The following is a 24,962-nucleotide window of genomic DNA, read 5'->3' as shown; positions in this document are numbered from 1 at the left end:
TGCAATCACTTCTCCATTGAGTGATGGCCTTTGTTGTGTTTGTTGTTGCAGCTGGTGGGATTTTGGGGTTGTGTGATATTCTAAATTTTTTCTTGATGTTTAATAACGTAAAACTTTTTGTGGTTGTGTCCATTTTATTTATAATATGCCATAAATGCTATGATTCAGGCATATACCACACATATATTCTAGTATTTCCTTCCTAATCTAGAAGAAACTACTGTTGTCCTCTTTTAAGGGTCTGAGTTTTGTTCAAGATACTAAGAAATTGTGCCATCATTCACCTCTGTTCTCACAAAAAAATTTAAAATTTATTTTAACCATCAAAAAAGCAATATTGAGGTGAGAAACTGCTTTCAAATAAATGTAGGACACTGAGAAGTTTACAAAAAATGCAGACATTGTGTTTTAATTATAAATTCAAAAGAAGTAAGAATGTATTCTTTGCAGTTATTTTCAAGGCGTTTTCTCCAATAAATGCAAAATGTGAAAGTTCACATTTCCAAAAAAAATTTAATAGTTAATAAAAAATACCTCATTGTAAAGTATCTGCTTTATCCAAATGCATACATTCATAGTCAAATTTTATCTCTGGAAAAGAAATACTGAAAGTCATCTTCATGAAAAATATAACAGCAACTTCTGAATGAAATTTCAACATCAGGATTTATTCAGATCTTCATGTTCTCAATGGGACTATGCCAGCCATACGTCTTTTATAGTACAATTCCTTGTGTATAGGATACTAAAGAGTGAGAAGGTAAAAAAAAATCATGATATTATCTGCTTATTCTAAAAACAAAATATTCAGAAACAAAAATGGGCCAAATGATACTTCTAACATTGAAAATGGTGGAAGAACTTATAGCAATGAATAGCCAAGAAAGATATATTTCTGCCTCTTAGATATTAAAAAAAGTTGATCATTATGGTTTTACTAGTTGAACAAGTAGCTATTTATTTAAATTCCATGAAGTTTAGTTATTTTGACCACCAGGATTTAGCCTTGTTATCTAATCAATTATCTCACCATGTTCCCACATATCAGATGCTACATTTGGTGCGGACAAGGGGAAGTTGTATTTTAAGTATCCCCACTCCACCAAAGTACATATTCTTTCCAAGTATTTGAATGTCAAACTCTGGCTCCTGCATGGCGGTTTTGCCCTTGAAATCAAATCCCCTCAGAAGTGCACACCAGAGGAAACCCTTGTGGCTCATGGGGCTGTGCATTTGTCCAGCTCCAGAACAGCTCCATAAAGACAGTTCCCCACCTCAGTGCTCATGCAATGTACTGTTCCTCAAAATTGCTTTTCTCTGGGAGCACAGATGGGCAGACAAACCCATTTGTTCTTTAGAGCCTCCATTCTGCCCAGGTTTATCAGCCATGGGCTCACCCATGCAGTTCCCAGACCTGCATCTATCACAGTACATATATTTTACTGCAGGAACTGCCTGATCTCGCACCCTGCTCACTGGAGTTCTGTGCTGCAGCTACATCGAATACAGAGTGTGTCACAATGATTGCTCAGGCAGTTCTGTGTAACAGCAGCTCCTGGAGTTATCAACAATTATATACAAGCCCATATAGCACATCAATTAAGTCTCTTTCCTATATTCTTTAAACTTCATTCCTTTACCTGCAGGAACAAAAAAAGAAAATAAAGGAAAAGGAAAAGGAAAAGGAAAAGGAAAAGGAAAAGGAAAAGGAAAAGGAAAAGGAAAAGGAAAAGGAAAAGGAAAAGGAAAAGGAAAAGGAAAAGAAAAAAAGAAAAAGGGAAAGGAAAAGGAAAAGAAAAAGGGAAAGGAAAAGGAAAAAAGGGAAAGGGAAAAGGGAAAGGGAAAGGAAAAGGAAAAAAGAAAAGGAAAAGAAAGAAAAAGAAAAAGAAAAAAAGAAAAAGGGAAAGGAAAAGGAAAGGAAAGGAAAGGAAAAAGAAAAGAAAAAGAAAAAAAGAAAAAGGGAAAGGAAAAGGAAAAGGAAAAAGAAAAAGGAAGAGGAGAAAAAGAAAAAAAAAAAGAAAAAGAAAAAGAAAAAGAAAAAGAAAAAGAAAAAGAAAAAGAAAAAGAAAAAGAAAAAGAAAAGAAAAAGAAAAAGAAAAGAAAAAGAAAAAGAAAAAGAAAAAGAAAAAGAAAAAGAAAAAGAAAAAGAAAAAGAAAAAGAAAAAGAAAAAGAAAAAGAAAAAGAAAAAAGCAAACAGCCATTAGTTTAGAATTCACATAGTGAAGTTATATTGAAGACTTAGGGCAGAGTTTCTCAGTCATCCAAAACTCTTACTGAAATGTCATGGAGTTCCTGAACGCAACACAGAGAATTCTGCATTATGGATTATTGAGGTCAAAATGAGTACCATTTCCTATAGAATGGTTTTTTTACTTAGATATATTCATATGTACATTTAGAGCAAACCTTGGGCTATGTTTTAAAAAAAAAAAATCCAACATTTTAAGATCCTCAGCAGCCGTTATGATTAGATAGTTTTTCTGATCTATTGCTACATTTAGACCAGGATGGTTTATTACCTTCCACCTTTCACTGACAGTTGGTATATTGAAAATTTTTTTTCCATCTTCCTTATTACATGCCTCAGCTTAAATGATGCAAGTGTTGAAGTGAAGAGCTGGGATTTTTCTGGTAATATGATTTCTTGAGACTGTACAATGTTGATATTAATAACAGTATGATGAAATTATACAGCATGCTGCACATTGTATAGAGTAACAACAGGAGCTGTGGTGGTCTTGTCAAATTTCTTTACTTAGGATGGGGAAGAAGCTACAACCTCTTCACTTATCTGTTCTACACCAAGGTAGAATCTGGTCTAGCAGAATATGACCCAAAAATAACAATGTTACAGTTTATTTTGAAAGGGCATAGCCAGGATGAATCTAAAAATATATATTCTCTTACATATTTAAGATCCCTCAGCAGCTTAGAGCAACTAAAACTGAAAAGTATAACAAGCTGTCACTTAAAAAATAAGATGTATGCATACAATCTGTGAGCTTAGACAATTTTTCTATGATTCCAAAGAGTCTATATTCAGAACCTCTCCATTCCATGGAATTAATCACTTTTTTCCTTTGATTTTTGTGATAGTTTCTGATATCAATTTTTGTTCAGTTTTATCTGAGTTCTTCATTCCACTAATGCAGCAATAATTTCCTTTATTAACACATGTCCTGAAGAGGCTTTTAATTAACAACATTGACCACTTGTCTCAAATTCACTCAAAGCTCTCCACAGGTGCATGAAAGGGAAAGTAATCTAAACATCAAAATCAGGACCATTTCCTATTTTCTTATTCACACTAATTCTTCTATAATGAAAAAAACCCCCACTTTGCTGATAATTCTTGGAAATGTTTAATAGAATACACCATTTTTGACTGAGAAATACAGGAACTGTTGACCCTAAGACTAAGGAAAATGCTGCAATGTTGAACACAGGGATGGATAAGAGATAGGAAGTTGTTTATATTTTTATATCCATATAAAATATTGCATAGATTTAGTTTGTATAATTTGTGAAGCTTGTCAATATTAGTTAATCCCAGCTTTATATTGCTAAATAATTCAATGAACTAACAATGAACTAACTTTTTAGGTCCAAAAACTTATGCAAAGTATTTATTTTTTTTCCCCAGAATGGGTTTGTTTGATTATGGTTTTGTATCATCTTTTCTGGTAATCTCAACCAAATCCAAGCCTGGCAGCTTTAGAACTGACCAGAAATTGTAATCTCATTTTCTTGAGAACAGAGCAGCATTCCCTGTAGAGGCACTTTGGAATGTAGCTGAATTTTTTAATTTTGAATTTTGCACTCCTTCATTCCCTAGTAAATTCTCAAACTGTAGTTAGAGATGTAAAACAGCAAGAAAGGGGTAGCTTGCTTGTATTAAAATATTGATTTAGAAATCATGACTAATATAAGCCACCAGGAATCATCTCCATACAACCTGGGGAAGCAGAGGCAATTTTTTGAAGTCTTCTACAAGAAATTGGAAGCTAGAGGACAGAAAATGCCAACAAGCAGTTAAAAAAACCCAAAACACTCAGAAAACCCAAAATATGAAGTTAATGCCCTACAATCATGCATAAAACACAGAACAATTGGGCCAGATGGATATAGCTACATACCTGGTGCTGGGAATCCAAATATCAAACAGCTGAAATCTAGAGGCAGCCCTTCAGGCTAATCAGAATCTGATCCCATGATCTGAAAGTCCCTTGGCAGCCAAATGAGAGAAGATGAATGAGGAAAGGAGGTAAAATTAAAATGAAAATATAAATAAAACAAGCCTTGGATAAGAGCTGCAGGTTTTGAAACAGAATTAATTGCACTGATTGATGTAGCTAGTTTTCAGGTTGCTAGAGAGCACTGATGTTGTGACTGTTGATAAATGTGCAGGAATTTAAAGCATTAACCCACACCACAACTGCAAAATTTATTATTTTTTCACCTATGTGAATTGGTGCATCCAGGCAAAAAATTTCTTCATTCTTCCTCTATTAACTTTACTGACAAATATCAGTACTCTTACCTTGAGCACAAGTGAATGTTTCTAATTCTTTCTAAATGGAACTGGTCTTTTTTTGGGCTCCTAGGAGCAAAGCACTGCAGAGTGCACTCCAGTCACATGGGACAGATGTCTCTCAATAACTTCTCTGGAGAGAATTTTCCTCCCTATCCCATAATCAATTATTTCACTACCCTTTGATTTCAGAGTTCAGCTCTCATCCAGTGGGCAACTTGGCATCCTCTATTGCCTTAAACTTGCCCCTGCATGGATAGGTAGTTGTGGTGCCAAGCAAAATAAATAATTAATAACAAAATCCCTGCAAGCAGCAGAGTTCATCAGTAACAGTATTAAGAGGCAGTGATAGTCCTGTTCTGGTTGGAGCCTAAAATCATATGTAGATACCAGACACATTTCTAGAGATGACCTTGTCCTCTCCTGCCTCTGAAATTATCACCACCCTGCTTGAGCTGATTGCTGAAACCAAGTCCAACTTGGATTTCTCTTGGATTTAAGGCTACCATAAGAAGGACAATAAATAGCTACAAACTGCTGCTGTGAAATGTGAAGTATTTTCATGGCTGTCTTGCTTTAACCCCAGCTGGCAATTGAGCACCACACAGGCACTCAATTTTTCCCTGTGCTTGGAATCAGAGGGTAAAAGTGAGAAAACTTGTGGGTTGAGACAAAGACAATTTAATGGGGAAAGCAAAAACCACACGTGCAAACAAAGCAAAATAAGGAATTCATTCACTGCTTCCCATGGTTGGGCAAAGCAAAACAGGGAATTAATTCACTGCTTCCCAACCTTCACTTTGGTTGGACAGGTGTTCAGCCATTCCTAGTAGAGCAAGGCCCTATCACACCCACTGGTGATTTGGGAAGACAAATGCCCTCACTCCAAATATTCCCCTCCTTCTTCCCTCAACTTGATATGCCGAGCATGGTGACAAACATTATGGAATATTCCTTTGGACAGTTGAGCTCAGCTGTCCTGGCTGTCTCCTCCCAAATCCATGCACTGCCAGCTCACTCACTCACGAAGAGAGTCACTATCTGCAAGCTCTGCTCAGTGATCCCAACAACATCCCTGGAAATACTGGCAGTTTCCAGCACAAATCCAAAACACAGCCCCGTGCAAACTACTGTCAATAAAATGAGCTCCATCCAGTCAAAACCAGCACAATAAATTACTCAGAATATCCTATCTATGGTTACATTTGTCTGTAGCTCTTTGGCTATATTTTAGCATAACTTAAATTCTTTTCTTATACATATATATTACCATATCTGTATAAAAAAAGAATATCATTACCAGAATATTTACCATATTCTCTAACTATTTTCAGAAATCGCAGACATCACATTTGAACTAATTACATACCAAGAAGAACTTAATCATAATCTTGAGCTTAGCTTTGCCACCATTTGAATGGAATTGGTACAGCAATAGAAAAAAGAGGAGAGAAAAAAATTAAGACACCTTTCTGAGCAGGCACAATATACTAATATGCTTTTTATTATGGACATAACTCCTTATGAAGTCCTTATCTACATTAGCAGATCCATGTCTAAAGCATGATGGAATGCAGATGATATAAATCGAAAAGAAAATTAAAATCTGTTTATAAATATATATTATTTTTTGTTTCCAGACTGTTTAATGCTTATTCATCCAGTAACTCATTAATTTAAAATGAAACTATAATAAAGAAAAGTGGCAGGGTTTCACCCAAGTCCTTAAAAATACTGTTATTTTCTGGGAAGAGCTTTCTTTTTTTTTTTAAGGGAAGCTTTGCATATATTTTTTCTAGTTTCTGATTTTTTTCTAATTGAGGTACATCTAGTGCAAGAATGAATCCAAGAAGTATAAAACTCAGAGGCCTTGAACAGGACTGGATAAAACCTAGCAGGAAGAATATGAGGAAGCACTTAGTAAGTGAAATGCCTCATTTATTTAAAGGTAGAAGAGTTCTCAAACCTTCTGGTAATTCATCCTTGGGTAGTTGCATCTTCCTCTGCTATAGGACAGAATATACATTAAGCATTCACTTCAATTGTCCATCTAGTTATTTACATACCACCAATACATATGTGTGAACATATAAAAATTAGTATATAAGGTATATATAATTTATATATATATATATTATAATTTATATATATATAATATATATAATTTATATAATATACATATATATTTATATATAATTATAATTATAATTATAATTATAATTATATATATAATAATATATATATTATAATTTTTATTATATATATATATATATATATATATTATCATTTGCCCCTTAAATTATAAGGAGATCAGGATCTCCTTATAATCTACCCCTTGCCACTCAACCATGGGTTCTTCAGGTGCCCCATGGCTGAATGTCCATTTGTCTATTGCCCACCCTGTCTGAGCTCAGCCCTGGGAATGCTGCAGGAGAAGGAGCTGGCAGGAGGAAACACAAAATTCAGGGGGAGGAAAGTGTCAACATCATTATTTCCCCTGCCATTTTTAGCTTGAGAACCATCCTTGTCATCCTAAGAAAGCATTAAAATGTTGCATGGAGAAATAATTTTAACTTCCCTCTGCCTGATTTTGCCCAGGGAGGGTTGTGGTATCACCTTTAAAGAAGAGGGAAACATTAAAAGAGTGATAAGAACATCAGAATAAAGGGGGAGGTACTGGGTATGAAGTTTTTGTGTGATTTTTCAAACATATAATTGGTGAGGTTTTTGCACACTCATCATGCAATTTGGACTATTGGGGTTGTTGCAGCTCATTGGAATAACAGTAAAATCTTTACCCACATTTCCTATTGTGAATATCCCTGTACAGTGTAACTAGAATTCTAAAAATCTTTTAAAAAGTAGTTTTTTAGTTAGAAAATCTTGGATTTATTTCTTACACAGTGCAAACTGCAAGAGTGTTATCAATTTAATGATGCCAAAGGGCTCTATGTTCAGAGCTCCAGTGAAGGCTCTGCGGGTTGCCTGCAGCACTGAAACTTTTGGGAGGATAGATGCTGTTCCTCTGTGAAGGAGTTTGCTTTGGCCCATTAAAATAGGTGTGAGAAATACTGTCAGGAGAACAAAAATCAAAGCAGCATTCCAGCTACAATTCTGGACTTTGTGCTTTGATGCTGAAGAAATAAGGTTAGTGTTACCACAAATCAAAGGTACTTAATTAACTCCTGCTTTTTATGAGGTTGCTGAGGCAAACTTTACAATATATAGTTTTAAAAGTCATTAGCTTTGTGACCTTAACGTTAATGTGTCGATACACAATTCAAATTGCATTAGTGAGCTGAGTGAACCCCACTGTGGAAGTCTATCCTATCTCCCCCTTCCCCCCAAAGTCATTATCAAAGAACACATGAAGGCAAGTAGGCTTCATGCAAAAGTAAGTTTACCTCTGATTTATACCACACTTTTAATGCTTCCTTCATGCCATAAAAAAGCATTTGATACAAATTGGTTCAGGCTAGTGTTTCTGGAACATAACAGTACATCTAAAGAGGAGATAATGCAGCCATGGGGAATTACCTTTCATTTATGAGTGTAAACTCTTAAGAATAGAGCCACTATATTCAAGAGTTTCAAAGGAAATCATTTGATAGCAGTGTGCATTTTAATTGAAATATTCCCATAGAAGTACTAATTTCGCAACTTAAATGACCTGCCAGCAGCACTGCAAGGAAAAAATAATTATAAGAAAAAATTATTATAATAATGATAGACACACACCTGTTATTTTACACTGCCAGGCAACCAGTTTCATTAAAACAAAAGAAAAGCAGCACCACTGGGAAAGAGATGCAAATAAACATGGTGTGTTGATGGCTTGGGGCTTGATGATGCATTTGTAGGGTTAGAGTTCTTTATCATGGAAGGGAATGAGTAATTTGGCTAATGAATAGAGGATTTCAGTATACTGTGTTCAACTGCTCATGTGCTTTGAATACCTATGTGCCCAAAAAATGTGATTCCTTTGATCATTCTAGCCAGATCTTACAGTTTGGATGAGAATTTTCCATTATTTTCAAAATTTACTCTAGCTTCAATACAAAAGCTTTCTGTTAAGAGATGAATGTGCAATGTTGACAACTCAAAATCTTTCACCTTGATATCAGATTTAGAAAGGGCAAGAAGGCAGTGATCAAAGGAACAGAAATACATAAATACACATTGTGAAGTCTACCCATGTTACTTCAGCATGTAAATTTGGAAAGAAGACATATGTCATGTTCTGGTAAATTAGTTTGTCTTTTAATCTGTTAGATTTGTTTTGGCAAGGCAGGGAACAATAAATACTTGTATTGAAGAGAGAGACAACATCGTACAGGGAGAAGCTGTTTTCATTTTGTGAGAATAATCACATGAGCACATTTTTACTTGTCTTCACCCTATCCACATACTATTTTGCCCTAATTCTTTTAGCATGTCAATAATCTTTTAAGCATTTAAAAGGTTGTTCTAGCATATAGTTTTTGAAAAAAACTCAACGTTTTTAACTATATTGTGCTCAAGTGCTAAAACCTGTGCTGATGCCAATTGCAAAGAAGTCAACACAGAGTCCAAGAAATAGAGCAGTGTGAATTGCAGAAGATGAGACATGTGATGTACTTTTATAATCTTCACCTCCCATGACTATTCAGACATTAGGAGCCATTTCCTGATTAATCATTTCAATAGATGAAGGAAGGGAATACCAGACTATCAGAGAATAAATACAACCACACGTTTTATATCAAAGTCTACTGGAGTCCTTTTCTAACCATTCCTTTAAGAACTTCTTTCAATGAACATTAACTAAAGTTAATGGTATGACTCCTAATATGATGGAAACAGCTAAAAATCCCCTTTTATAATTTCAAATGTATAGAATAAAGGTGAAAAAGAGATGAAGATTATTATAAAATAACTATCCTCCAGTGTGACATGTCCACAAGCATACTAGTGTTCCACAGACCAATTCTTGAAAAAGTCTGTGTTCTGGGAAAACCAAACTCAAGAAAAGGTTTGATTAACTGATGTTAATTCTTCCCCATGGGAGGAGTTGTGCTGCACACCACCCATGGATCAGCCTGAAATGGTTCTCAATCACAAAATGACAACTCTACAGCCACAGCTTCAGGACACTAATAAGATTTCATGTCTTCAGTTATCACACTTATTACTTGATTTGCTAATCTGAAACCAACCACTTAAATTCTTAACTAAGCACTCAGCTCTTCTCAACACGCTCCTCCTGAGCCTGGGTTTTTGCTTCTGGCTTAGTCAAGCTATTTTCTCCACCTTGCTTCTCTGACATCTGACATCTTATCATAGGAAAGTTTCCATGGCAGCCAGTATAAGGCACAATTGAGCCTTGCCATTATATTTGATGGGCTTTTTCTTTGGAGCTTCGATCCAGACTGCAATATCATTTGTCAGGAAACTAACCAAGAGATCAAAAAGAGTTTTGGGCATTTGGAATAGATTTGTGCTTTAGCTGTCCTCCTCAATCAACAGGAAAAAAACTTTAAAAACCCCACCAACAAACAAGTACCAAACAAAACACAAGCAAAACAACCAAGCAAACAAACAACCTCAGAAACATATAGCAAACTAAGTGATTGCTATATACAGTTATAAAATCTTAATTTACAAACAACACACCAGTATACTTATTTTTTTGGGTCTATGGGTGTTTAAGAAAAAAATTATTTCATCCAAAGTCTTGGAAGTTATAAACCTAAGATGCTAAGCCATTTTTATGAGTCTGTAGCTGACAAAGAGAATAAAAAAAATGAAAATAAAAGAGGCAATACATCTGAAATCCAATCACTCTGCAAAATACTGAAGGGAGGAAGGTATCTCCTGCTGTGATATCACCCTCCAATAAATACAAAACATAACTCCCCAAACAAAACCTCACAAACTGATTCTCTACCTTGACAAATTCTTCTTGTTCATGGATACAACAATTTGCATAGAATAATGAAGTAAATGGCTAATAAGAAATCTATTCTGTAAAAGGTATTTGATAACTGGATGGTTATGTGATCACATTAATGTACAGAATGCTGTAGATATCACTGGGCTTATATAAAAACAGCTGTGAGTCTTTCCCCTCTCCCCTACATTAAAAAAAAAATCCTCCAACTCACAGCTTGATCACAAAAATTGGCAAGGCAGAGAAGATAGTCATGAAAGACTGGATCCATTAAAAAAAATGAAAACTGGAGACTTATTTCCTCATCTGCCTGCATGTTTTTCCTCCTAGTCTCACTACCCATACAAAGTTTTCTTACTGTTCATCTCAACAATTCATCTGCTGCATGACTATGCTGAACTAAAATATAATTAGTGATGAGTTTTGTGCTGCAGGAATCAAATTTACTCAAAAAATCTATTTCCCTGAAGCAAAAATCATAGAACCAACCACGGAATTTTTAAGGTGGGATGTGAGCCCTGGAACTCCTGCTCAAGCAGGGAGTTTTAGAGTTTGCTACTCAGAATTGTGTTCAGATGGCTTTTGAATATCTTCAGAGGAGGAGACCCCACACCCTCTCTGAGCTCTCTGTTCCAATACTCTGTCACCCTCAAAACAAACTTCTTTGTCATTTTCAGGTGGATCTTTCCATGTTCCAGTTGTTACCCATTGCTTCTCATTCTCCTGTTGCTGGGCACCACTGAGCAGAGCCTGGCTCCACCTCTTGGCACCTCCCTTCAGATCTTACAGACATTAAATACCCTCTCAGTCACCTTTTCTTGAGGCTCAATCTTTCCTTTTAACTGAGTTGCTCCAGCCCCTTAATCACGTTCATAGTTCCTCCACTAGACTTGATCCAGGATCTCCATGTCTCTCTTCTAGTGAGGAGCCCAGAACTGGACCTATATAAGGGAATCCTATGGAATAAATCTGTGCACGTTCTCTGCAAGCTACAGAGAATACACCACTATTGAAGGTTTGAACACAAAAGGAAATTAAGCTGACACCGTTGCCTTCAGCTTTTTCCCTTCTTTGAATATCAATAAGTACACTCCTAGAGTCTCATTATTCCCTTGGCAGGGCTTCCACTACCATTTACACATGAATAATTTCTTTTTTATAGACCCAATATTGTTTTGTTCAAAACACATTTATCATTACAGAATGTGATACAGTAGGAGCAAACTGCAAGCGCTTCTCATCAAAGCTGTCTTTGCAAAACAACTGCACATGAAAAACAGCCGGGATGTGAACCTGAAAAGGCTTGTTTTACAATTCACTGCAGTTGTCAGGGGCTTGTCCAGGATAAACTCACTTCCTCATGTGGTTGAGTACTGAGTACACAGAGTATTGTGAGGAAATACTGAAAGTTTAGGTTGAACTAATATCTGAAACTGAGATAAAATTACCCCTAATTTAAGTGTGCTATGAGCAGCATTTACTAGATCTTATTTAATAAGAGACAAAGTATTCTTTTACATAAATCAGAACTTTTAGGGTGGTTTATAAACAACTTCCCAATTGTGTACTTGCACTTTTGTGGAGGACACACATCCACATCCATCCATACTTTAGCACAACTTTTTGACAGGGCAGACCTCAATGTGGATGCAACTTTTCAGCTCAAATTAAGCTCACTTACACTGGTGCAAGTCACCCAAATGGCGAAAAGAAAAATGGAAATGGTAGCAGTGTCCCAGAGGAACAGATACAGATATCCTGCATACATCCTTGCACACAACACTATGTTCCCCGGTTTCTGATGGAAGCAATTCTGAAAACGCTGTAGAATGTTAGGCAAAGAGATTATCTACATCTCTGGTGTGCTTGAAGCACTGGTGAAAATGTTTTATGAGCTAGAAGATCCACTATTTTTCCTCATCTGGCCTCTGGGATGTGAAAACTCACAGGGAGCAGCATACTGCAGGAATGCTCCTCAGCATCTTGGAGAAGGAGCACATGCTGCATGTGGCACTTCCAAGAGCAGAGCCATAGGCTGTCACCATGATGTTTTATGAAAAATCTCTTCGCCAGGATTTTTCTCCTAAGAAGCTGAGAAGCCTCAGAAAAGAAATGCAAACAATAATTATCTGATTGCTTAGAATGTGGTCTGGAGGTTACTTACCACCAGGTGCATCTTTGATTAGTTCCATGTGAATTGTTTTTACTTAATGACCAACCCCAGTCCAGCTGTATCAGACTCTCTGGTCAGCCACGAGTTTTTATTATGCATTCTTGTTTAGCCTTCTGCTGTATCCTTTCTTCTATTCTTTAGTATAGTTTTAATATATAATTTTCTTTTAATATAATATCACAATATAATAAATCAACCTTCTGAGAACATGGAGTCAAATTCACATTGCTCACTTCATCCTGTGGACACAACAACAACAAGCTGTGATGGTGTTCACAGGAGTCTCAGGTTGAGGGAAGAGACAAGGAATTGACTCCACGTTTCAGAAGGCTGATTTATTATTTTATGATATATATTACATTAAAACTATGTTAAAAGAATAGAAGAAAGAATTTCATCAGAAGGCTAACTAAGAATAGAATAATAAGGAAAGATAACAAAGCCTCTGTCTTCCACTCTGTCTCCCTCACTGGAGATATTCCAGAACAGAAGCAGTCCTGTGCCTCGTGCTCTGGGATGACCCTGCTTGAGCAGGGATGTTGGACAAGCTGACCCATTGTTGTCCCCCCCAGTCTGATCCACTCTGGGATTCTGTGAAATTATGATTATTCTTACATCAAATTCTTTACATGTCAGCAAGACCTTTTCCTCACTTTGCTTTGATTTCTTTATCAATTATCAACCAAAGTGGAATAATCAAAAGTAGTAGGAAGCATGGAAACTGCATGAGAAAGGAAAAAATAAAGAATTAATTAACAAACAACCTACATACACAACCCTATGAAGCACTTTTTCTCTGACTGCACTTGTTCCAGAACTCTAAGTTCCTAGAAGACAGCTACTTATTTTTGAATTTCCTTGGTTATCAGGAATAGCTAGTGGACAAATTGTTTTAAAATTTTCAATTTCTTGGCATCAGGTGTTGGCAGTCACATCCAGAGCTGACTCTTCGTATTAAGCTGTCCTTTCTCCACAAGTGACCACAGCTTCCAACAGAGAGGCACTAATGATGATAAAGAAAACATAGCACAAAGAAATCCCATCCAAAACCTGATGGTAATGCTGAGTGATGCTCCAGCCATAGCCAGAAGAAGCAGGATACACATTGGAGAGAAAGGACATGAACAACTTTGATCCAGTCCAATGCATAAATAAATCAGTCTTTGGTCAGGCTCCTAACCTGACTAAAGGAACAGAGTGCCCAGGACCACCAGTGTTTGCAAAATGTGGTGTTTATTAACCTTATGTGAATGGTGTGCATACAAAGAAATCTTGTACTTTGGATAGTGAAAATGGGAGATTGTTGCCAGTTAACATTAAGAGCATTTACTAAAACCTTGTTTCTCATTATTTTTGTTTTCATTTCCCCCTCATTTATCCATCTTGACCTGAAATTTGTTCAATTCATGCAGTTGAAAGCTTGCCTTCCTAAACAACCACTTCTGCAGCATTCATACACACCAATGGATCTTCACGGACAGCCTTTTGTTCAGTTCAAGTCTTTAATGAAACATTCACAAGCCAGAACTGTCTGTCACAAAGGCTTTGAGAACACCCAGTTTTTGAATCTTGTAAGAGTTCAGATTTATTTAAAGTGGAGTGGGGCAGGCAGAGCACCAGATCCCTGGGGATGTTTGAATTCAGCTATTCAAGTTCTAGATAATTAGAATATCTCACTTCAAAGGCTCACTAATGTATTCTCAATACCATTGTAATATAACACAGTACTTAAAAACCAAATCCAATTGCAATCTTGCAAAACAAGATGAAAAATAACTCATAGAAATTCCATACAAAATCAGTTTGAAATTGATGTCACAGTGACTCCTCCCTTCTCATTAAGGCTAAAGCTGGGAATCTTCTATATCTTAATTCTGAGAAAAATTAAGTTACAGGACTTGAACGCCTAAACAAGTTGCTTTGACACAGTCTCAATTAGCCTGTTTCAATGTAGAGGAATCAGGTCTGTAAATTTCTGATAAGTCTGTAATAAAAACATCCTTATTTCAAGTTTAGGTTTACAGAAGTCTTTTTTTCACGTAAGGAAAGGATCAGAAGGGCAAGAAAGTCTGAGAAGCCGAACATCTTCCCATGTAGATATGATCACCCATAAATATTGTCAGCCACCTCAAAGAATTGATAACTTTGATATGTAGAAGCCAACATCTGAATAATTCTCGACTTTTTATTATGGAAAAGCCAGCCCAAAATAAATAATTCCTGGTAGGAACAGGCAGTTGACTTTAATCAAGAAAGACCAAGAAACAAAACAAGAAATTTAACAAATGAAGAAAGATGTATCAAAAAAGGTGGATTAAAACAGTTTTGTGGGTTTTGTCACTCATATAAAGGCTATGTAAAATCTTACATGTACAAGAAATAAAGAATTGCCCACCTGTAATGAGAATACAAAGACTGGAGGTGCTGGGCATCCACAGAAAAGCATTTCTGCTTTAAGCTTGATATAGTCATAATCACCATCTGTAGCCCCCTGTTGACAGTAAATTGGATACAGAAAATATGCATAAATGCTCTTTCAAATAACAGAATAGACCCACTTACTGGGGCAAGACTGAAATTTTGTTAGAGATTCCTCATTCATTCCTTCATCCACTGAGGAGTATTTTCTGATAAAAAATATGAGATATCAAAAGCTTACAAACCAATATCTTAAAAAATTACTAACATTAAAGTATTATAAAAAGGAAACCAACATTAAATTAAAAAAAAACAAAAAAACCCAACAGAATTACAATCTCCAAGTAAAACCAAAGATCTTATACCTATATTTTGGTTTCTCATTTTGTTGAGAAAACAAGGGTATTTTGTTCCTTATTCAGCCCATGTAAAATAAAATATATACACATATATGGATTTCCATAACTCCTGGAAATGAGACCTTTGATTTCATCTAGAATGAACACTTATTTCTGGGTGATCTGTAAAAGACTTCTAAATGCATCATTTTAGCAAAGCAAGTACGAGAAATCAGTCACAACAGCTGCATTTCCTGATGCAAATTTGTGTACATTGTGTTAATTACTTATTAGCAGGGGTTGAAGTGCTGTGAGACAAATCCTAATTTGTCTGGCCTTTATCAGCCTCTTGTTCAACAAAGCCACTTTTCCTGTGAGGCTAAAAATCCACTCGTCATTTTGGTCGCCTCGCAAAGAAGGGAATTGATATTTTAAAATCCATTTTTAGGCTAGTCCTTTAAAAATGTATGACAAAATTTGTATAGAAAGATGGTTTTGAAGGCCAGACCAGTGATGGAAGCCAGAGCTTGGTGACTTCTGGTAGTGGGTAGGATACAAGGTTTGCACACAAATTCAACTCCCCCGGCTCTCTACCAACAAAGATCTACCCAGGCAACCCACACTAGATTTTCACCTGAAACTTAGGAAGGTTATCCGAAGCTCCTCATTAATTTTCTTCCACTTGTGATTTTGAATAATTTGCCAAGACCCTGATTTACAGGACTGGGAGGACTGACAGACTGCTCTTCTTGCAGCCTGAAGAACTTCATTCTTACCAAGAAGAGCAAAGTGCTCCCAAATCCACAGGTGTGTTTTCCTACCAACTGTGCACATTGGCTGAAGATTCACAGGCAGTGCATACAGGAGACAAGTTGACTATTTTATTTCTCTTCATCTTTCCTGTTAAAATGGTGGTATGATATGATGATTCAAAGACTAATTGGAACCTTAAAGTCTTTGAAAGCTGGCCACCTTGAAGACTCTTCACTTAATATTACTCACTGTTAAATTGGGAGTGATTATTTTTAAAATGTAAAAACCATGAAATCACTTCAAGATGTCTTAGTAAGCTTAAATTCCCTTACTAGGCAAATAATCAAGAGTTTGCTATTTTTTTTTCAAATAAAAAGGATTATGTAACACATTTAGGTATTCTAATATGATTAAGTGAAGAAATGGCCTCTGTTGCACAACATATCCTCATGCTGAGACAGATCTTAACACAAATAATTTAAAAGATTAACAAAAAATAACATTAAAAAAATAATAAATTAATTCCTCCTACAGAGGTAATGGGGGTGGTTGGGGTAAATCACTATGCTATGATTAGCTATGAAATTAAATATCCTCTTTTATTGTTTTATTAGTTTTGAAACTTTCCATTGAAGATTGAAACCGTAATAGACACCTCTCTCTTGTGAGAAAATTTACTGTAAGGGCTCTTTTTAAATCCAGATTTATGAGAATTCTTACCAAACACTGCAGTGTTAGAAAATATTTTAGCTATTTGATGGAAGGAACCAGTGCCGCATTGCCTTAATTTCCTAGAAATCACAGTTCTGAACTGCAATTATATTACATGGCCAGATTAATTAAATTACTTAGGAATTATAAACACACTAAACTGTTTATTAGATTAGGTTTATAAGCCTGGATCATTAGGGAAACAATTCAGATGACATTTTTATTAGCTAATAATGCAAACATTACTGACATTTTGAAAAGGATATGTTAGGTTGTTTTAACTGAATTTATCACATTTTTGTCATTCTGATTGAGTTAGTTATTGCTCTGAATATTCTGAATCACTTACCATCATGATTATCCATTGTGATAACTGACACATGATTTTGTTGGTGGTGGTTTTAATTTCACCCAAGAAGAAATGCACTGAAGGCAAAAATAAGATTAAAATTAGAAAAGCAATATATCACTAAGATTTATTTCTTAAAAAAAAGTCTCAAGTGGGCAAATGAATGAGGAAACTGAACACATTACTGAATTAAGCAGTTCATTCCTTATATCTTCTTGTAGCTCTTTGTTCACAGATGTGTACATTTTCAGATTAATACAATGAAACCAAAAGCATATTAAAAAACCCCAAACAAACCCATAAAGGATCACTTACAAAGCACTTTTTACTTCTGCAATAAGTACAAAACTATACAAAAAAAAAACAAGTCAAACACTTAGTCTTCCACAAATTAAGTATTTCATATTCTATTGAAACTAAAACAACAGAATATTAAACCCATTCTTTTTCTGAGTTTGTATTCAATTCTTTAGTGCAAAGCCACAGAGCACACATGATAATGTTTTTAAAGTTCTGGAAATCATTGAGTGGAAATTAGAAGTAAAATAAATTATGGTATTTCTTCTGTGATCTTTTCAGTCTGACATTTAGAAAATGTGACACATATATGTAAGATAAATCTGAAACAGGAATGGCATGAAAATGGTGCCAAGACATCTTTTTGTTCATCTGAGCTCCAGGAACCTCTTATTTCTTATTTCAGTTTTTTCTCAAAAAGTTATCAGCACCAGATGTGTTTGATATCAAATTGGAAGCAACATTAAAAGTAAATATAAATATTGTTTTTAAATAAGGAAAAGGTTTTGTAATCATATAGGGAAACTAAGAGATGCTCAGCCCGGCTGAACATGAGCCAGTCTGTGCCAAGGTGGCCCCTGGCACCTGGCCTGTGTCAGCAATAACGTGGCAGCAGGGCCAGGGAGGGGAAAATCCTGCTCTGCTGGCCACTGGTGAGACCTCAGCTCAAAGCCTGTGCCCAGTTTTGGGAGCCTCACTGCAAGGAAGACCTGGAGGAAAAGTGTTGGAGAATTTTGCTCAGACATGGCTTGAAGGAAAAAAGGCCATGAAAATATACAGCTGATGGAAAAGTAAAGGGCAGCTGTAAGCAGCTAATTCTCAAGCCTGCTTCCCAGGCACATTTCTGTAAACAGCAGAGTTCTCAGGCAGTTTTCTCATAACAGGTAAACTTTCTATCTTTGGCTGTTTTGGGAAAGTAAAAGTAGGTTTTGAGAACCTTTCATATCAGGGTGAGAACACAAATCTTGGTTTCAATAACAAACCACAGGTATTGAAAACAAAAGGAGGGGTTAGTGTTTAATCTGTAACCTATGATGAGCTCGGGTTTTGCAATATGTATGAGCTTAATTAACACTTATAAAAAGTGACTGATTGAATCAATAAATCTGAGTTCGATGCTGATCAATTAGGATGAGTTGTCTCCCTTCACTTCAATAGAAAAGAGCTGGGGAAGGGTCTGGAGCACAAGTTGGATGAGAGGGAAGCAGCTGAGGGAGCTGGGATGTTTGATCTGGAGAAAAGGAGGCTTGGGGTGGCTTTATTCTCTTCATGTCCCTGAGAGGAGTGAGGAGCCAGGTGAGGGGCAGGCTCTGCTCCCAGGTAACCAGCGACAGGACAAAGAGAAATGGTCTCTAATTGTGCCAAGGGATGTTCAAGCTGGACATTGGAAAGCATTTCTTCATGGAGACAGCTTTCAAAGTTTGTGACAGGCTCCCAGGGAGGTGTTGGAGTCACCATTCCTGGAGGGGTTCAAGAAACAATTGGATGTGGTGCTTGGTGCCGTAGTCTGGTTGATATGGTGGTGATAAAGAAAAGGTTGAATTCTATCTTGGATGTCTTTCCCAACCTAAATGATTCTATTATCACATGTGGCACTAGTCTGAGCTGCACAAGTGCCGACTTTCCAAGTCAGATTTCCAATCTAGACACTTCACAAACACCTAAAGCTGTGTCCTTATTGGTCTATTTGACAAAATTAGACCAAGTCTCCTGAGATCATGAATTTAAGTAGAAATCTTAAAAAACAAATTAAAAAAATAACATCAGGTCAGAACCATTTATATCTATTTTATTTCTGAACAAAAGGATCACATTTGAAGTCTACCATGATTGTCTCTCTGTCATTTCATTTCTGTGCCCTTATTTGGTTCACTTGGTTAATACAGTGAAACCTGCAGCCTTTTCAGACTGATTCCCTTTTCAGCAGAAATAGTAATGTGTCCCAGCCCCATGAAGGTGCTATAAAGAACATACCTTAAAAACACAATAATACCATGCATTCATGTGAGATAGAAAAGTGAATTTTAAAGAAACCATTCTCCCTGTACCCAACAAAACAAAACAAAAGCAAAACTAAATTTTGTACTTTGAGTTGACTTTTTCTAAAGTTTTAAAAGCAGGCCACCTTGAAGACTACTCACTTAATATTACTCACTCTTAAATTGGGAGTAATTATTTTTAAAATGTAGAAATCATGAAATCACTTCAAGATGTCTTAGCAAGCCTAAATTCCCTTACTAGGCAAATGATATTGCAAATATCTATCTATGTCTCCAGACAGGCAAATTGAAAAATCTTTAAACTTTAAGCTTTAAAAATCTTATACCAACAGAAGGTCCAAAGTCAGTTATTTTGAGTTGGTGAGGGAAAAAAAAAAAAAAAGAAAAAAAGAGGGACAAGACAGTAGCCGCAGACTTATTAAAAGCAGTAAATATCAGACTGTTCATAGAACCCTGCCAGGTCTTTACAACTTTTGAGTGGGGTGACCAAGCTTATTCTACTCATGTGTGAATGCCCAACATACCAATTCTAAAAACTGTAATGAGTCACTGAGAAGAGGAATGGTGAATATTTTTAAGAGATTTGAACACGGACAGAGAAAAGGAGTCTAGACAACCTCTTTTATTAAACATTATTATTCAGTAGTACTTCAAGGGCAGAAAGCAGCATGAACTTCTCTGTGTCATGTATTATAAATAACAAACTTTCTGAAAACAAAACAAAAAGAAAATCCATCTAAAAGACTCAAGAAAGTAACCATGTGCAGTTTTTTTGGTTTGCAAAAGCCAAGGGGAAAAACCAACAAAATAACCCAGTGCCAACTCAATAACACCTTTAAAAATCCCTGCTACTATTTAAAATGGAGTTTTGTAGCAGTTCTCTGTAAACGATTATCATATTTTGAAATGCATTAAGTACTGCTGTGTGCTGCTCTCCTCTTTTCCTATGACAATAGCAGAAAAAGCTCAGATCAGCTCAGGCAGAAGATGCCACAGATCCAAGTAAACACCACTCACTCCAAGCCTACAGCTGCTCAGTGCCTCTGTTATTCCTCATGTTTTATCATGGGCAACCCAGCCCCTGGAAACTGCTTGTGAAGAGCTTAGGACACATTTAAGAGGCAGTGAATAAAGGTCAGCCAGGACTAGTTCCACTGATGTTGCAGCTATAAACACTGATGAAAATTCCTGTAAGATTTCCTGCAGCAAGCCAGGAATGAACTCCAGATAAAACAAGGACAAAACCCCAGTTCTTAACGTAAATCAACCCTACAATTACAGCCATGTGGGAATAAAAGGTGAGGTGGGTATAAAATATTGGGCTGGGAAGTGTCTCATCAGTGAAAGAATAGGAATTGTTATGGTTAAAGAAAAGAAAATTGTGATTTGTTTAAGTATCATCCTTAAGAGTTGAGATAATATTTCTCCTTAGCTAGATGAGTTTCCTTTCGCTATTTTGTAACATTAACTACCATCTTATATGAACTATAGATCTCCACTAAATTACTCACAAAAGAAGTAGGTGGCAGACCCCATCAAACCCAAGCCACTGGGTTTCTCAGACCCTTTAGAAAAAAATAATAGCTTTGCTTTAAATGCTTGAGAAGAAGGAAATCCCATGCAGTGGGAAAACATTGCATCCTGTGGCAGACTGGTATCACCAACTGCAGAAACAGCTGCTGAAGGATCATATAGAAAGAAATGGATATATTTAAGAGAAGGTACATTTTCAGTCCAACAGAATCCTTGTAAACTCCCAAGAAAAGCTACACAACAGATCCTGTCTCTTTCACTTGCTGGAATCTCAACTGAGCATTTTTTGACAGATTAATCATTGCCCTGGTAAGCACTGGAAAAGAGACACATTTGCTGGTGAAGAGAAATCTGAGTGGGAATGAAATATTATCTTGAAGAGGACAGGGCAAAAAGACTGCAGCAAGGGTTAAAAACCTTTTCCAAGAATGTCAACAGGTGCTACCCTTGAACAAGAGACATGGGACAGAGGGCAAGCAGTGCACAATGTGAGGAACCACAAAGAAATATTTTTGTCCACTTGAAGGATTATTACAACCATCACAGGATGACCCTATTGGCCATGCCCCATCAGTACTATTAAAACAAGAAAACTGTAGCACCATTGTTCTGCTGAGTTACTAAAGGTATTTTCATTTATTATTAAAGGGAACAAAAAACAAAAAGAGGGGATAAAAAAAAAAGAAGTAAAGCTGATAAGGAGGTTGGGAAAAATGAAAGCGCCTGAGTCTGTTCATTAAGGCACATTCTGGTGAATGATACAATGCCATTGCTGGCAATGGGCATTCAGTCACTCACTGATCAATATCAAATAGTTGTGTCAGAGTCTTTCAATCAAACATTTAAAAGGCTTGGGGGAAAAGAGCTGCCACCTTTTAGAGACAAATGGTGCTGCTATCACTATGGCAACCAAAGCCATCTGTCATGCATGACACGGAGGATTGTTCCTGACTATCCCACCAAGCCTATTGCCACTGCATTAGATCACAGTTTTTGTCTTTATTTGTCAAGGAATGGTCAGACAAACCAGAAGGGTGCACCTAAATGGTACAATAGGGCTTACAATGGCAACACAGAGCAATAACTACTTGCAACAGCCCATGACAGGTCATTTCCTAGTTGGAAATGCTAACAAGAAGTCAGTAATTCCACAGTAAATAATGCTACCCAGTACCATTAACTAAGTCCATGGCAATGCAGTATATCTGACAGCAGCAAAATTTGAAATACAAGGGGTAGGAGCATAAAGAGAACAAAGGAAAAAAATATATTTCTAGTCTGTTTATGGTGAAAATATATATCACAGACATTAATTTCTGTTAATTTTCCAAATTAAATAATAACAAGACCCAAATACTCCATTAAGTACATGGTCTGTCATCACACACAGTAAGGACAATTTCTCCTATTTTAAAATTATTTTTTACCTCTAATGTAATGAAATGGCTTACAGAATAAAACAGCACCCCGGCAGGTCACAAAAGGAAGCTGTAATGAGTGTCTGCTTGCAGCAGAGCCCACTTGGCTTCTGAGTTTTGGCAGCCTGAAGTTTTAATTATTAGAAACTATCATTACACTAAGATATTTCCTGGAACTATGAGTTAAGAGGGAGAGATGTGTTGACTGTGGCAACCTGTTTCTTCATATATTGAAACTTCTAACTAAAATTCTTTCCCAATATACATTAAACAAGTCCGAGCCATACCATAGAGTGACATGGAGAATTTATTTACACCAAGTTATTTGGGTGGACACAATTGGTGTGTCAAAAATACACATCTAGTAAGACACTGGAAGCTATCAGTTTTGAGGTAGCAGTTATTACACCATCTGGATTCATCCAGAAGAGCCAAAAAGGTGATCTTTAAGAAGATTTCTACATTTGAAGTATTTGTAGTCCAAGCTGTGACTACACAAATATTATATAAACCATAAGAACTCCTGCTAACATTTATTACACAAGGCAAACAGCACATTAGATGAAATAAGCTATCAGTTGTAACTTTGACATAGCTTAAATCTGTTTAAGTATTCAGTACTTCCCCAAGCCATTCCTCCTCACTTCCTCCTAAGCAGCAAAAGCAAATCCTCTTGGCTTCTTTGTCAGAGTTAAAAAAAAAAAAAAAAAAATTCAAACTGAGGCTTCTCAGAGGCTAAATTATCACATGCTGTTGCATTAATTAAGGGGCAAAGACTCCTCAAATGTTTTTTAGGTCTGGGTGACTTGGAAGCACAAAAGGCCCTTCAGGCAGCTCTTTCAAGAGTTATCTCCCTCTCTCACCATGCCAGTATATCCTCTATCACATAAACGCTCCTTTTCCTCCCTGTAGTGGATTAAAAACTTATCTCTGTTGAACAATGGTATAGGATTTCTTAAGCAGCCTAACATCTCTCCTCGCCCCCTTCCCCAAACACAAAGTCAGACAAATATTTGTTTCTGTGGATTTCGAGGGCGGTGATGTAGCTGGTCATCATCTACTACCCCGGAAAATGAGTGGAAAGTTTGGGGTTTGAAGTAAACAGTAAAAAAACTGCAAGTGCTTAATGCAGCTGACACTGCAGAGGTTTTAGAGGTGGAGAGAGTCAAGGCAGTACAAGATCAGTATGCAGTGCCAATAACTGAAAAGAGAACACTTTGCTTTCTACTCCCAATTTTTATCAAGTTTCCAGTTAGTATTTCAAAAATGTCCCTAGTTTTTGTAAGATTTGTTTAATGTTAAAACATCACATTTCCTCCCTACTTGCCTCCAAAAGTAACCTACCTGCTTCTCCAGTGCTTCAAAATGAAACAATGGATTTTGAGGTATTTCTTAAGAAAAACTAATTTCATTTTCATAACATTTAGTATCTACATTGTCACTAGCCAAGCAGATTGTCATTTATGAATGTCTTCACTCAGAGGCATGGAGTCCTGCCTGTTCTTAGGCTGCTCTTTTCCTTAGGTCTCAACACAGAGTTTATTTGTGTATCTTGGGGAGATATTAGTTTATAAGCTTAGAAATTATACAACATGACTTAATAAAAATCCTTTCAGCTTCATAAGAAATCTGCTTTATAAAACAAAATACAGAGCTGTAAAACCTGAGTGTTTTTTTCCTCATTCATTATAATAGAAAAAGAGCTTCAAATCACATTTGGTCTAAGATAAAGCAAACCTTTGCATACCACAGGTATTTTAGGACTGACATTTAAAAGAAGCCTAATATTCATTCTTTCCTATTTACTTTCACATCAGGAAAAAAAAAAAAAAAGGATCTTTTCCTAACTTAGATCCCAGCACAAAGGGAATCAGTCTTTTCAATAACAACCAAAGGTGTTTGGCATCTCATGAGACAAGATTTTTTATCTCTTCCTCCACTATTTACTTCTTTAGCGATACTGGCTAGGGAAGAGAAATCAGCAGAGACTTAATTCCATCAGGGACTTTATTCCATCAAACAGGGAGTAAGCAGCCATTCTGAAACTCTCCTCACTGCAAATAATGCAGGACAGGGTCAATACACAACATCTCACAGTAAAACATTGCTCTAATCCAAAACACTTTCACTGTAACAGATAAACCAAAACCAGGATAAGCAAACAGCTAAAAATTGAGGGTTTTGTACATGGAAGGATAACCTAAAAGTCACCCAGGGCTGGACATCACCCATACCTGCATATTCCTCATACTTTGGACTCTCTGCAGTTAAGCCAAAACAGAAAACAGGCACAAGCTTATCTACCTCCTAAGGCAAAGTCTTATTAGCACACCAGGACTACTTAACCCTCAATTCCTGTGCTCAGGGAGTTACTCTTGGCTGCAGCTACATTCAGGGTAGGCTAATGAGCAGAATATGCCAAAGCTGTCAGTGTGAATCAATTAACATCTGCCTCTGGATCTGCAGCACCTGCTAACAGGCTGGATTAGGGGGGAAAGCCAGCTCTGCTCT

The 24,962-nt window shown here is 36.5% G+C and overlaps 1 long non-coding RNA gene across 1 annotated transcript; it reads right to left on the bottom strand.

Moving 5' to 3' along the window:
* Positions 1 to 647: 647 nt before the first annotated feature.
* LOC135443096 (uncharacterized) lies at positions 648 to 24,746 on the bottom strand. Its single transcript, XR_010438810.1, has 4 exons — positions 24,686 to 24,746; positions 17,204 to 17,280; positions 15,030 to 15,125; positions 648 to 1,640 (listed from the first exon to the last, which is right to left on the bottom strand). It is a non-coding gene; the product is annotated as an uncharacterized LOC135443096 (long non-coding RNA).
* Between the last annotated feature and the right edge of the window lie 216 nt (positions 24,747 to 24,962).

Source organism: Zonotrichia leucophrys, chromosome 1, assembly GCF_028769735.1.
Source record: "Zonotrichia leucophrys gambelii isolate GWCS_2022_RI chromosome 1, RI_Zleu_2.0, whole genome shotgun sequence".
Classification (NCBI taxonomy): Eukaryota; Metazoa; Chordata; class Aves; order Passeriformes; family Passerellidae; genus Zonotrichia; species Zonotrichia leucophrys.
This window is presented reverse-complemented; position numbering and strand designations above follow the sequence as displayed.